General features: G+C 38.2%; 1 long non-coding RNA gene across 1 annotated transcript in view; it reads right to left on the bottom strand.

Moving 5' to 3' along the window:
* The window catches only part of LOC128996053 (uncharacterized), a 77,371-nt gene that overhangs the window by 47,416 nt on the left and 16,926 nt on the right, over nucleotides 1–13,029 (bottom strand). The window contains exon 2 of the long non-coding RNA XR_008491012.1: nucleotides 9,658–9,704. This is a non-coding gene — a long non-coding RNA (uncharacterized LOC128996053). The remainder of the gene's footprint in view (nucleotides 1–9,657; nucleotides 9,705–13,029) is intronic.

Here is a 13,029-nt window from a genome sequence, read left to right as displayed (position 1 = left end):
TCACCACGACTACCTTTGTAGAAAACAGATGTTTATAATCCTTGCTACTTTGACATGATGTCCTATCCTGATTGCTTGTCCCCCGTGTGTTCTCCTTGTATAATTTCAGTTTTCAGTTTCATTAATATTTTCTGTTTCCTTTTGATCGATTTGCATAGTTTAAGCTGGTAAACGCCATCAAATAATTACATTACATTCATTTATGGCATTATTTGAATTTAAATAGCAGTAGAAAGACAACGATCGATGAAAACAAAATTAAACGTTCAATACAGTACTGTATTGCTAAAACGGAATCTCCACCATGCTTTGAATTTTTCTAAAGCCAAATTGTAAAAATTTTGAATTTTTTTATTACAGTAGAACTCCATTTATCCGAACTCCAATTAACCGAATCTCCAATTATCCGAATCGCTTATTTCAACAATTTTAAAAACGTAAAGCTACAGTAATAAGTTTTGCAAAATATCAAAGAATTGTTATTAACCACATTTAGCCAATTTTGGACTTTGATGGAACACTATTGACTTAATAACATGTATAGAACACTTGTACTATGAGCATTGTAAACTGTAAAAATGTTCTGATTTAAATTATTATTAATTAAAAGTTCACTTAGTATCGAAAATGAGGATTTTTCTTTAAAATTCCCGGAATTCTGGTAAAACTCCGATTATCCGAATTTTTGATTATCCGAATGGGGTCTGGTCCCTATTGATTCGGATAATCGGAGTTCTACTTATTTTTTTTTTGTCAGTCTAATATTCAAGTACACTGAATAAAACTCACTGAGCCCAATAAAAAGCTATCGTAAGACCTAATAATTCTTAGCCCTTCCTTACTAAGTACTATTTTGTGAATAAACTACAAAGGAGCACAAGCATTCATTGAGTTTAATTCATAGCATACACCCTCTCTCATTGACAGTTTCACCCTTTATGACGATTTTTTCCCTTTACACTTGACGCTATGCTCTATATAGTCTGTATGATGGAACCTGCCTCACGGCCTTTCGTCTACTCGGGACTGGCACGGACCTTAAACCATTGACCAGTCTCCTGATAGACTAGGTTAGGAGAAACTGGAGACAGGTTCAATTATACAGAGTATAGCCCGAAACCGTTTGAAAATTACTACAAGCTCACCCACGTAGCTAAAATCCTTGGTGATTGGCGAGATTTGAACCCGGCAACTCTTGATCTCTGCGCTACCACTGAACTATATCACTTCAGCCTACCTCCTAACCACAAGACGTGATGCCACCTTTGTTTTTGTTTAACACTTGCGGTTGACAAGGAAACTTATTAAATTTCCATAAAGCTTCCACTTCCTACGAGGCGAGGTTTCGGAAACCCGCGGTCGCCGGACTTCCTCAGGCCAGCTGCCCCATTAGGTGTCTTGTGTCACCTTTATATAGTCACGTCCGGGCGTTGCCCCCTCGCAGCATGCTGCGTGCTCATATGCTAAAACAAATGCTGCCGTGTTTCAGCCTTTGACTCCCTCACTACCCGTCTGATGTTTGTATACACCCCAGCCGGGGGTAGGTTGGTTCCGCATTTGCTACCTACACTAATCCGGGTCCCGTAGGGTGGGTTATAATCTGGTAGGTCAGTTCCGCATTTGACGGCTTCAACAATAGATCTCTTGAAATTGTAAAGATCAGTGAAGCGTACAAAAATGCCAGTCAACCGAAATAATCCATAAAAATAAGCAAGTTCTGAATGAGTTAAAGTTGAAGTAGCATGTTCCAGTTGTAACGATTTCTCTAGTTTTTTACCATAGCTGATGCAGATATTTCTTTCACCGATCCCAATCTTAAAGGGCGAAGATTATTATTGATTATTATTATATTGAAGATTATTATCCCAATCATTATTGCGAAGCCGCAATCTTAAAACTAAAAAAATCACATTACACCAGCTGCTGCTTAAATACGCTTATGTTACAAAATGCTAATAGCTCAGTTGGTAAACTAAACCTGTCACAGGAAAAACTTTAAACTTTGTAAGCATCTTATAACAAATTAAAAATATAAAACAAAACTAGTGTACCTGTTGCTCGAAATCGAGCAGTTGTCTAGTACCGGCACTACAGAAGCTATATTAAAACTAGTAGTCATAATTTTCTATGAGTTTAAAAGACCCTATTAAAAGCGTATGCAACTAATGGAAATACATACGCATAGATACGCACAGATACGCATAGATACGCATGGATAATAACAGTTATAATAAACACGTCTTGTAAATACTGACAACAAACTAAATATGTTCTCTGCTGTATTCCCTGTAGTAAACAATGCGGTGTAATATTTCTAGGAATTCCCAAAAAAATATTTCCTAAAATATGGGAATCGGGGGAAGAGAGTATTTGTAGTACGCGAGGATGGTATGTGGCTGCAATCACTTGGAGAATTCAAGCATCTAGACCGCGTGCTATTCTGTGTGTTCATAGATTTTTTACATAACTATTATCACAACTAATCATAGTGTGTACGGTATCTGTGCAGTATTATTACTAAATAGTCAAATCAGTATTATTACTAAGATCAATTTTGTTAACATTTATGAAACAGGTGATTTTCTTACATCCTAAACCTAAAATATGTAGAGTTTGTATCATAAATATTCCGAATTTCGAATCGGATACAAGCGTATCCAATCTTTGGATATTTAACTTAAATTTGTTCAATATTCATTCTACGTCGGCTTTTAGTGAGGCTAATTACCCTTGTCTAATGGAGTGTAACCCACCTTTGTCAATATAAATGCGGAAATAACCTACCTACTTAAGGGGCCCACCAGATTCAAATGCGGAACGAACCTACCCATTTATGGCCCTAGGGTCACTATCTGCGGAACTAACCTACCACCATTCAGCCAACTTGTGGCTTCAGACTGCAGTTCAATTAAAAGTGGTCATAAGGTTTGTGATTACCAGGGAGTTTTATTTACTGGATTACTGTTTGACTCACTCTCAATTTCAATAATCCAAATAAATGAAGTAGTGAAATACAAACGAAAATCGGAATCCAATAAGCACTGTAATTGTGATTTTTTTAGAGCTGATAGATATTGTAGTAAAATGTAGACCAAGCAAAAAATAAAAGTAACTTCCTAACCTGACTCTAATATAAAACCCATGAGTCGTCAGATGCATGTAAAATGTTTTTCGACGACATTGCATATTTATGCACATTGCTCAATTGCAGAGACCATGGGGTGTAAGTGTACAGTGGGAGGGACACGCCTTGCATGTCACATACTTACATGCCACACCCTCACCCGGCATGTTACATGCCTGTAGAATGTTGCACTTTATTGCATTGCTGCACCAACCCAAGTGGTCTCTGAAATACTCGTACCTGTTAATCTAGAATCGGTGGATAGTTTTAATTTCGCTATGGTCAATTCGCAGTATTTTCAAAATTTAAGATTACAACAAAGATTAAACATGTTCCTGAGATTTATAACCGTTGTGGATAATTTTAGTGTGGTTTAGAACTTACTTACTGTTTTACTTAAAAATAATCACTACCAAATAAAACTCCGTAACTTACTCAAGATTAGATTTTACAGTAGGGTCAATGTGTACAAGCATTATCTAAAATCGATTATTACATTAACCGTTTTCCTAACGTCATTAATCATTAAGGGGGATTTATTGTAATTGGTTTGATTAATTGACGGGCTTACCCCAACTCCGCGCGGTGGTCAGAAATCTGTCAAAACCGACTGCCCAACTCCGCGCAGTGGTCACTTCGGGTCCCTCGCGGCACATGCCCAACTCCGCGCAGTGGTCAATTTTGGCTCTCACAGCCCTGACGGATGAGAGTTTGTGCTCTAAGTTTGAAATTATGATATATTTTCATCATTTATAAGAAACGAAAAGTAAAAAGTATATGCCTACCCAAAACAGGAGACGAAGCTTAAAAACCACTAATATAAGAAGTTTTAAAAAGCCCGTGAGAAAGAGTGACTGTAAATTTATATGTTCCAAAGTCTACAATACTCAATCATTCTTTTTAGCACTGGGCACTGGGTTTATGAGCTTGCTGATAAACTTGAGTACCAAATTCAAAAATGTTAGTCTTGTAAACAACCACAGATTGCTTCAACAAATTGGCTGTAATCTCTGTTTCATAAAACAGTTAGCTATACACCTCAAATCGGGGGGAAAATTGGCTGAAATTGGTTTACGAGCATATTTCTTTTACATCTTATTAAAATTGGCGAATTTTACGTCTATGAAGAGGGTTTTCATTGAATCTAGACCCAGACCAAGGTTTTAGCGAATTTCCCATATATAGGGAATAAGCTATTACCGTAGGTCTCATGGTAAGACCTGGACTCACTGATAAAATTTTTCGTTTTTATTTCCCAAAGGCCGAAAACACCATCCGTTCAAATTCATATATATATATATATATATACCGGTATATATATTTTATGTGTATATATGTAAGTCTGTTAGCACGATAACTAGAGCAAAATGATCTGATTTTGATTAAATTTGGCGTGAACGTGTAAACCGTTTATTCGAACGAGTTCACAAACCAGCACGATTGAACCATGTGAACTGGGGCTTATGTATATATTATGAAAGTATAACGTTTTTAAATTTCTTTTGAAACCACTTTGTAAAGCTTAAAAACAAATAATTCAGTATATCGAAGCGTAAAAGCGCCAGAATAGTTACAGAAAAAATGCCAAAGAATTCTTATTTTTAAATTCTTATGTTACTCTTATGGAGAATGAGTAAACTGTTGTAAAATCCTGTAAAAGGAACATATTTTGATTAAATTGTCAAATGAATTCATTTAACACGTAACTATTGACATTTCACACTTTTTACCCTGTCTCAAACACTTTTTGATGGGTCTGTAATTGACGGGTAACCTTAATATTACAAGTGACCACCGCGCGGAGTTGGAATTGGCCCTAAAAGTGACCACCGCGCGGAGTTGGGCTGAACCCTTCGGGGGCCATAAAACTTTTCCTCGGATTAAATTTGACCACTGCGCGGAGTTGGGCAATCCCCTAATTGACAACTTCATATTACGATTACTGCGCAATATTGCAGTTCTAAACGTATCCAGAACTTGTGCCTGCTACTTTGGAGAGAGGCTTAAGTACACTCCAGCGTTAAAGTCTCCAGGAAACACCAAACTTCCGTTGTCCGTATACTCATTTTAATCAGTATATTCGTACTTTCCAAATCCTATTTTAAAATCCTAATATTACAAGAAAAACTTTATATAAAAACCTAATTTAAATTTTACAATTTTTAATCACGAATTAAACGCCGAAGACTAGTTCTTCAGCTAGAACACGATAGTTCTCTGAAGCGTTGTATATTAATTTATGCATATGAAGGGGTGTATAATAAATGCTTGAACAAGAGAGATAATATTGTGATTCTAGTGGCAGAGGCGAGCGTTCTCATGAAGACAGTTAGTTCTCAGAAACGATTGATTTACTATCTTTTTGTACATTTCAAGAGGTGTATAATCAATGCTCGCACAGCAGACACTATGTTGTGATTGTGATGGCAGTAATGAGTGTTCTTACGTAGACAGTTAGTTCTCTGGAACGATTGATTTATACATCTCTGGCGGTGTATAATTAATTCTAGAGCAGCAGAGACATTGTTATGATTGTTGAGGCAGTGAGTGTTTCCTGGTTTATTGCCAATCTTTTTACCTTCACTATTACCGGATTATTACCTTTACCAATCTGTTTAATCATGTTATAAAATAAGTGTATATAATAAATGCTCGCCATGATTGTAGTAACCGTTAGGATTGTTTCCAGATTGATGTACTATCTATATACATCTGTACCAGTATATAATCAATGCTTGAACGACAGAGACGACGTTGTGATCGTAGTGGCAGTGGCGAGTTTTCCCACAATGCCACGGATGATCTAGGAGGCGGTGGTCGGTGATTACGTCACGCAGGTCAGAGTGCAGTCAGCGACTAGGTGTCTTTGTGCTCGTGAAAGTTATGGAACTATCTATCTCTGCGTCCTGGTTCGCTTTCTGCCTCCACCCGTCGACCCGGTGCCTTCATTACCGAGTACAGGACAGGGGAAAGATAAGTATAGTGAGCGAGTGTTTTAGGTCTAATTCGGAACAACAAAACCAAAAGACAAATGAAATTACGGATAGGACGCATACAAGCCAGTAAAAAATTGTGAAGGGCGATCGATTTCAATTGTATACTGCAACCATGATCGGATACAGGTGAGTCTCCTGATTTGATCTCCAAATCATGTTTGTAAGCAAGTAAATGCTGTTCCTCCTGATTTACCTCTCATGATTGTCTAAATTTGCAAAATGTGCACTTATGGTGTGTATGGTATTTAGCTGTTCCAAGGTGTCAGGTGCAGCCTACTTATAAAGAATCTAAAATAAAATTCGTATCACAAATATTGATTCTGTTCTATTTCCCAAATGTTAAATTATTTCAACCAATATTTACTGTCTAGTGTTGAAGAAATACTAACCTAATGAGTTCATGTCAAACTTTTTAAAGACTCTTCGTAGGTGTCTTAATTAACTAATTATTTGTTAAAGTTTTTCCCTGAGGAAGGAATTCCACTTCACAGCTTCACAGAGAGACTATAGTCAAAGGTTAAACCTTACAACACAGCATTAACCTATATTTATGTCTTTGAACTTGATTACAAGGAAGAGGTAGCAAATATCAGAAGTAGAAAAACGCGGTGATTCATCATAATTACACCGAGACAGACTGTGTTCAGACTGATGCAAACACCATGCATTGCCGAGAGAAATGCAGTTCTCAAGGAGAACAAGATTGTTTTCTAGATAAAATCAACGGTTTGCCGGTGGAAAGTGGTGTGAGCTCAAGTAGTGCAGAGATGGCCCTTGAGAAATGGATCATTCTATTGCGTGTCTTTAAGTCATGATGATCGTGCTTCGCTTGCTGCTCCCCTCTCTCTTCCTATTTCTTCCAACTCCCACTCAACGAGCTTTACCTTTTACCTTTGCCGGCGGCTGACGGCGGACACCGGAGAACTTCCAAGAACTTCCTCGGGAAGGATTTCTCTTTTGTGCAATACTAGAGTAGAGGAATGGTCATTTTGTAAAACCTAGTTAGTTGGAAGCAAATAACAAAGATATTTTTGTCTGGAAACGGTTTCGAGTTACAGTTCGATCCATCTGCCACGAAAAAGGTCTGCATGGATAAACAATCAATATCAAATTCATAGCTGGGAAACTATAGTATATGATGGATCCTGTCTGTTGACCATCTATCAAATAACCTATAAATGGATTTAGTTCTCACCAATTAATCTGAAGGTTGGTGATTTGATCCTGAGAAAACTGAGAAAATTTTTGATGATTGGAACCTACACGCAGACGACCTTGATCATTAGGTTTTTACGGATAGTCCTGGTTAAATTACCAGCTGATCTTAATCAGTAAACCATTCAATTCATTCAACATTCTTCACTATTTCTTGTGTTAAAATACGCATCTAAATGTTAGCGTCTTAAAAAATCTAATGAACGAATAATGGCGAGAACCCTGACTTCTTTGACAAAAATTCCCCTGGACAAACATTTTTGAAGAATGTCACTTCATAAATCCCGTCAACCGTTAAGCTCACGGTGGTTACTGCGTCATAAATCTGCAGGTAATTGAACACCTACGGAGGTCCAGTCCTATAAAGCACCTCTGCGAACTCTCAAATCGGCAATTAAACCGGATCGTGACATGAATCACCTGAGTCGTTACAGAGGAATTACTTTGTGACGTGGTAGGTCGTCGGTTGTCAAGGTAAAAATGTCAACAGGCTGACGTCATCATGAGATGCACGATGTCGTCTGCTGTTAGCTGACTGCAGCTAAGTCGTTACCTTAGAAGAATTACTTTGTGACATGGTAGGTCGTAGGTCGTCGGTTGTCAAGGTGATAAGGAAAATGTCAACCGGCTGACGTCATCATGAGATGCACGATGTCGTCTGCTGTTAGCTGACTGCAGCTAAGTCGTTACCTTAGAAGAATTACTTTGTGACATGGTAGGTCGTTGGTTGTCAAGGTGATAAGGAAAATGTCAACCGGCTGACGTCATCATGAGATGCACGATGTCGTCTGCTGTCAGCTGACTGCACCTGAGTCGTTACCTTAGAAGAATTACTTTGTGACATGGTAGGTCGTTGGTTGTCAAGGTGATAAGGAAAATGTCAACAGGCTGACGTCATCATGAGATGCACGATGTTGTCTGCTGTCTGCTGAATGGTGAATGCCTATTGGCTCGTTGCTCCGATGCTAACTACATATTGTGTCCGCCCGCACGGTGTGAACGAACTCTAATAAGCATACCTTTTGTTCCGCGAGTGCGAAACACTGCGAGATGGGAAACCTTCTGACCTTCATTCTCTACAATGGAGTTCCGACGTTCCGACCATGCTCGCTTGCGGACATCACGTTAGTAGAAACTGGGATATAAACTGCGAGCTACGAAATTGGAATTTTTCGGCTGTTTGAGAGCGGGAATTGAGTTTTGCAATGATTGTGTCAATGAATTGAGTTTACAACAAGAGGATAAAAACTTCAAGAGCTTATAGAAATTCGTGTTTTGATTCTAATGTAGCCTAATTAGCTTAATTTTAAGCTAATTAATAATCAATTATTCATTATAAAAATTAAAAATTGTGAAATAAAAAACGTCAATCTCTAGAGGACCGCAATTCCTTAAATTTAACTCCTTATCCATAATTATATGACAATTTGCTGATGAGATATTTGGACCCAAAGGTAACATTGTTCTTATGGGGAAGAAATCCAACATGGCTTCCACTTTGGAAGACTCTTAACGTAGAGATAGAATTTCTACGTTAAGAGTCTATTTGTAGAAATAGAAGGGGACGAAACAGTTCTACAAAAATGTATTAATGGGATTCAACACTTTGCCCTGGCAGAAGAAACAGCTGTTATATACTAAGTGATACCTCAGAGAAGTAAGAAACAGCTGTTATATACTAAGTGATACTGTAGAGAAGTAAGAAACAACTGTTTTATACTAAAGTGATACCCCTGAGAAGTAAGAAACAGCTGTATATACTAAGTAATGCCTCAGAGAAGTAAGAAACAGCTGTTGTATACTAAGTGATGCCTCAAAGAAGTAGGAAACAGCTGTATATATACTAAGTGATGCATCAGAGAAGTAAGAAACAGCTGTTATATACTAAGTGATACTGTAGAGAAGTAAGAAACAACTGTTTTATACTAAAGTGATACCCCTGAGAAGTAAGAAACAGCTGTATATACTAAGTAATGCCTCAGAGAAGTAAGAAACAGCTGTTGTATACTAAGTGATACCTCAGAGAAGTAAGAAACAGCTGTATATACTAAGTGATGCATCATAGAAGTAAGAAACAGCTGTTATATACTAAGTGATACCTCAGAGAAATAAGAAACAGCTGTTATATACTAAGTGATACCTCAGCTGAAGCTGACTAAACCATAACGATGAGGATGGAGTGTCTAGTTCTATCCATAAAAAACTAACCTTTTTTAGTTTGTATTATTTTCAAAAATAAAATAGCAAATAAGTAATTAAAATTCAAGCAAGTGTACTACGTATTCTACAATTTCTATAGTGTTGTAACATGCAGAAACTTACCTTTGCTGGTGACGTCACTGTATGTACTCCAAGTCACGTGGTTGTACCTGCACAGAATACGAGAGTCAGCACAACTTGCTACATAAACATCAGCTGACTCTACACCTAACAGCAGAGTAATATGGTAATTTATTGAGTCATATCCGTCGGGTAAAACTGAAAGTACCCTAACACAATTGACTTTGTGAGAAGCTCTGCAACTTCAAATTATTGAGTGATTAAATTTTCTTAAATATCGTACTATAAAATCTAACGCATTTCTGATATTTAATGGTGTAGAGAAGTTGAAGTAAGGAATATTATGCTTGTACACAGTAAACTCTGTAAAATTGTTTATTAGGTTAGGTTCACCAGGGGTGTTCATATCTGAAATTTGTTCGGTACATGATTAAGAGTTTTAATAATAACAATCCTGGCTCATGAAACAGCTGATCTTAGTCAGTAACAAAGCTACACAGATCATCTCACACCATTCTACACTCATCCTTCACTTACATTTGGGCTAAAATACGTCCCTCCCCCATCTCATAATCATAATGATAATAGTGATAGTGTTCAAGTTAATTTTATCCACCAGAACCACGCTAAACTGCAAAATAACATTAGACACCTCACCACACTTTGCCAACTAGTTACTCTAGTTTCACAAATATCCACGGCCATATAGAGTACTGAAGTGTAGTGTTTAGTCCACACATTCCAGGTGTCACCTTACACCTGCTAGGCCCTGTCAGTAACCATGTAGCCATATTGGGCTGTTGTGAGTTTCACCCTTCTAAAGTTTCATAGAGGGTGGTCGAACGCCTTACAAGGCACGGTACGGTGAGTATACAGTATCTGGTAATGGCTCTCTTTGTTATCCCTTACATTCAAGACGAGCTTATATGGTTGGCAACTGTGCGGATGAAATTGTTTGGTGCAAGAAACGAAATGCCACTTTTTAGAAATGAAACTAAGAAACGAGAAGTTTTAAGCTGTGATAGCGCGGCGAGGAAAACTCCCACTACTGACATAACTTAAAGCATTACGATACTTTTTCATAGGACAGATACTGTGGTCAAACAAACTGCTAAGGTGGATTTACTACAAAATTAGATATTCAACGAAAGTGAGAAGTAACTCAAATATTGTAGAAGGAAACTAAACTGGAAATGTGGAATCCCGAAGAAAACGTCCCTTGCGTCAAAAGTCGATGTTAGCGATTTAGGTGACTTTAAAACTCAAAATTGCCGCATTTTAAAACCTCAGACCAAGTCAATGCTGCGTTTTCCAGTGTAGGCCTTCTATGTAAATGTACATTTTGAGTAACTGTATGACGTTGTAGTTAATTAAGACTCGTCTACAGCCATAAAACTACTGGACAGGTGGCTATCGTCAGGTGAACGCCCACCTGAGCTGGGCGATTCTATTGTTTACAGATCAACTATTGTGGACGGCTCGGCTAAATCGGACCATTCCAAGACTATCGTGGGAGGATGCATCTACAACCAGCGATACAGCGAGGCAAGGCGAAGGCGGTGATTCGAAAATAATGATCGTAGTTGGGAGGGGGCGGTCACCTCTGAAGGTCGGGCGCGACTGCACAAAAACAAGATGAACCGTAAAAACAGCCCAGCAGCAACAGCAGCCTGCGATACTGCAAGCAATCGTCTGTTTTGTGCTTGGAATGCGATACTGCAATCAATCGTCTGTTCTGTGCTTAGAATGCGATACAGCAAGCAATCGTCTGTTCTGTGCTTAGAATGCGATACTGCAATCAATCGTATGTTCTGTGCTTAGAATGCGATACAGCAAGCAATCGTCTGTTCTGTGCTTAGAATGCGATACTGCAAGCAATCGTCTGTTCTGTGCTTAGAATGCGATACTGCAATCAATCGTCAGTTCTGTGCTTAGAATGCAATACTACAAGCAATCGTCTGTTCTGTGCTTAGAATGCGATACTGCAAGCAATCGTCTGTTCTGTGCTTAGAATGCGATACTGCAAGCAATCGTCTGTTCTGTGCTTAGAATGCGATACTGCAATCAATCGTCAGTTCTGTGCTTAGAATGCAATACTACAAGCAATCGTCTGTTCTGTGCTTAGAATGCGATACTGCAAGCAATCGTCTGTTCTGTGCTTAGAATGCGATACTGCAAGCAATCGTCTGTTCTGTGCTTAGAATGCGATACTGCAAGCAATCGTCTGTTCTGTGCTTAGAATGCGATACTGCAAGCAATCGTCTGTTCTGTGCTTAGAATGCGATACTGCAAGCAATCGTCTGTTCTGTGCTTAGAATGCGATACTGCAATCAATCGTCAGTTCTGTGCTTAGAATGCAATACTACAAGCAATCGTCTGTTCTGTGCTTAGAATGCGATACTGCAAGCAATCGTCTGTTCTGTGCTTAGAATGCGATACTGCAATCAAGCGTCTGTTCTGTGCTTAGAATGCGATACTGCAAGCAATCGTCTGTTCTGTGCTTAGAATGCGATACTGCAAGCAATCGTCTGTTCTATGCATAGAATTTTAATACCGTAAGCAATCGTCTCTTGTGTGCTTAAAATGCGATACTAATCAATCGTCTGTTCTGTGCTTGGAATGCGATACTTCAATCAATTGTATGTTTAATCGTAGTATACGATCTATTGATTTTTTTTATACCTGATATTCTATATTATCAGACGTATGTATGCTTGCCTGATATTCGATACTGCCAACAACTTTTTATTCGTAACTTGTATGCGATGTTTAGTGAGCGTGCCAGCATGGTTTTTTGCTCCGCCTTAACACTCCCGTTCAAAAATATAAAAATTGCCTTAAAATAAAAATCCTATAAAACCTACTTCATTATGTCCATTCTTCCTAAATAATCCTAACTGAATTCGTGGTTAATCGAATACAAATTGTAAACCTCCCTCAAAAAGAAATTAAACCTTGAGTGCTACACCTAGTGGCCTATAAAATAAACACAAAGACTTAATCGCTATGAAAGAAGCTATTAATCCGAAGGTTGGCGATATTGAGAAGGTCTTTGTTGGTGAACATTGTGCCAAGAGCGAGGCGAATCGTGTAAATGCGAGTTATCTCTTAACACTTCGTATACGTGATCTTTAAGGACCTAGCGCCTACATAGTGGAGTGATAACTGAATAAACTACATCCTACAACTATTTATAAACATGATGTAGCCACATTTGTGGTATTGCTGGCACTACTTCAACCTCCAATGCAACTGACTATAAAAATAATGCTGACCATTGATTTTGCAGTAGGTGTGTTTATAAGTATTGACACTTTCGAGGAAGAAGAAGGAAAACAAAGGAAGGTGAAAAGGATAAACTGCTACCTTCAACTACAATCATACAGGCACATGATCATATATGTGAAAAGTTAC

The sequence above is a fragment of the Macrosteles quadrilineatus genome, unplaced genomic scaffold (genome assembly GCF_028750875.1).
Source record: "Macrosteles quadrilineatus isolate MER2022 unplaced genomic scaffold, UCM_ALF_1.0 Scaffold_5__1_contigs__length_97177068, whole genome shotgun sequence".
Lineage (NCBI taxonomy): Eukaryota > Metazoa > Arthropoda > Insecta > Hemiptera > Cicadellidae > Macrosteles > Macrosteles quadrilineatus.
The sequence above is the reverse complement of the archived record's forward strand: the minus strand, read 5'-3'. Positions and strand labels throughout refer to the sequence as shown.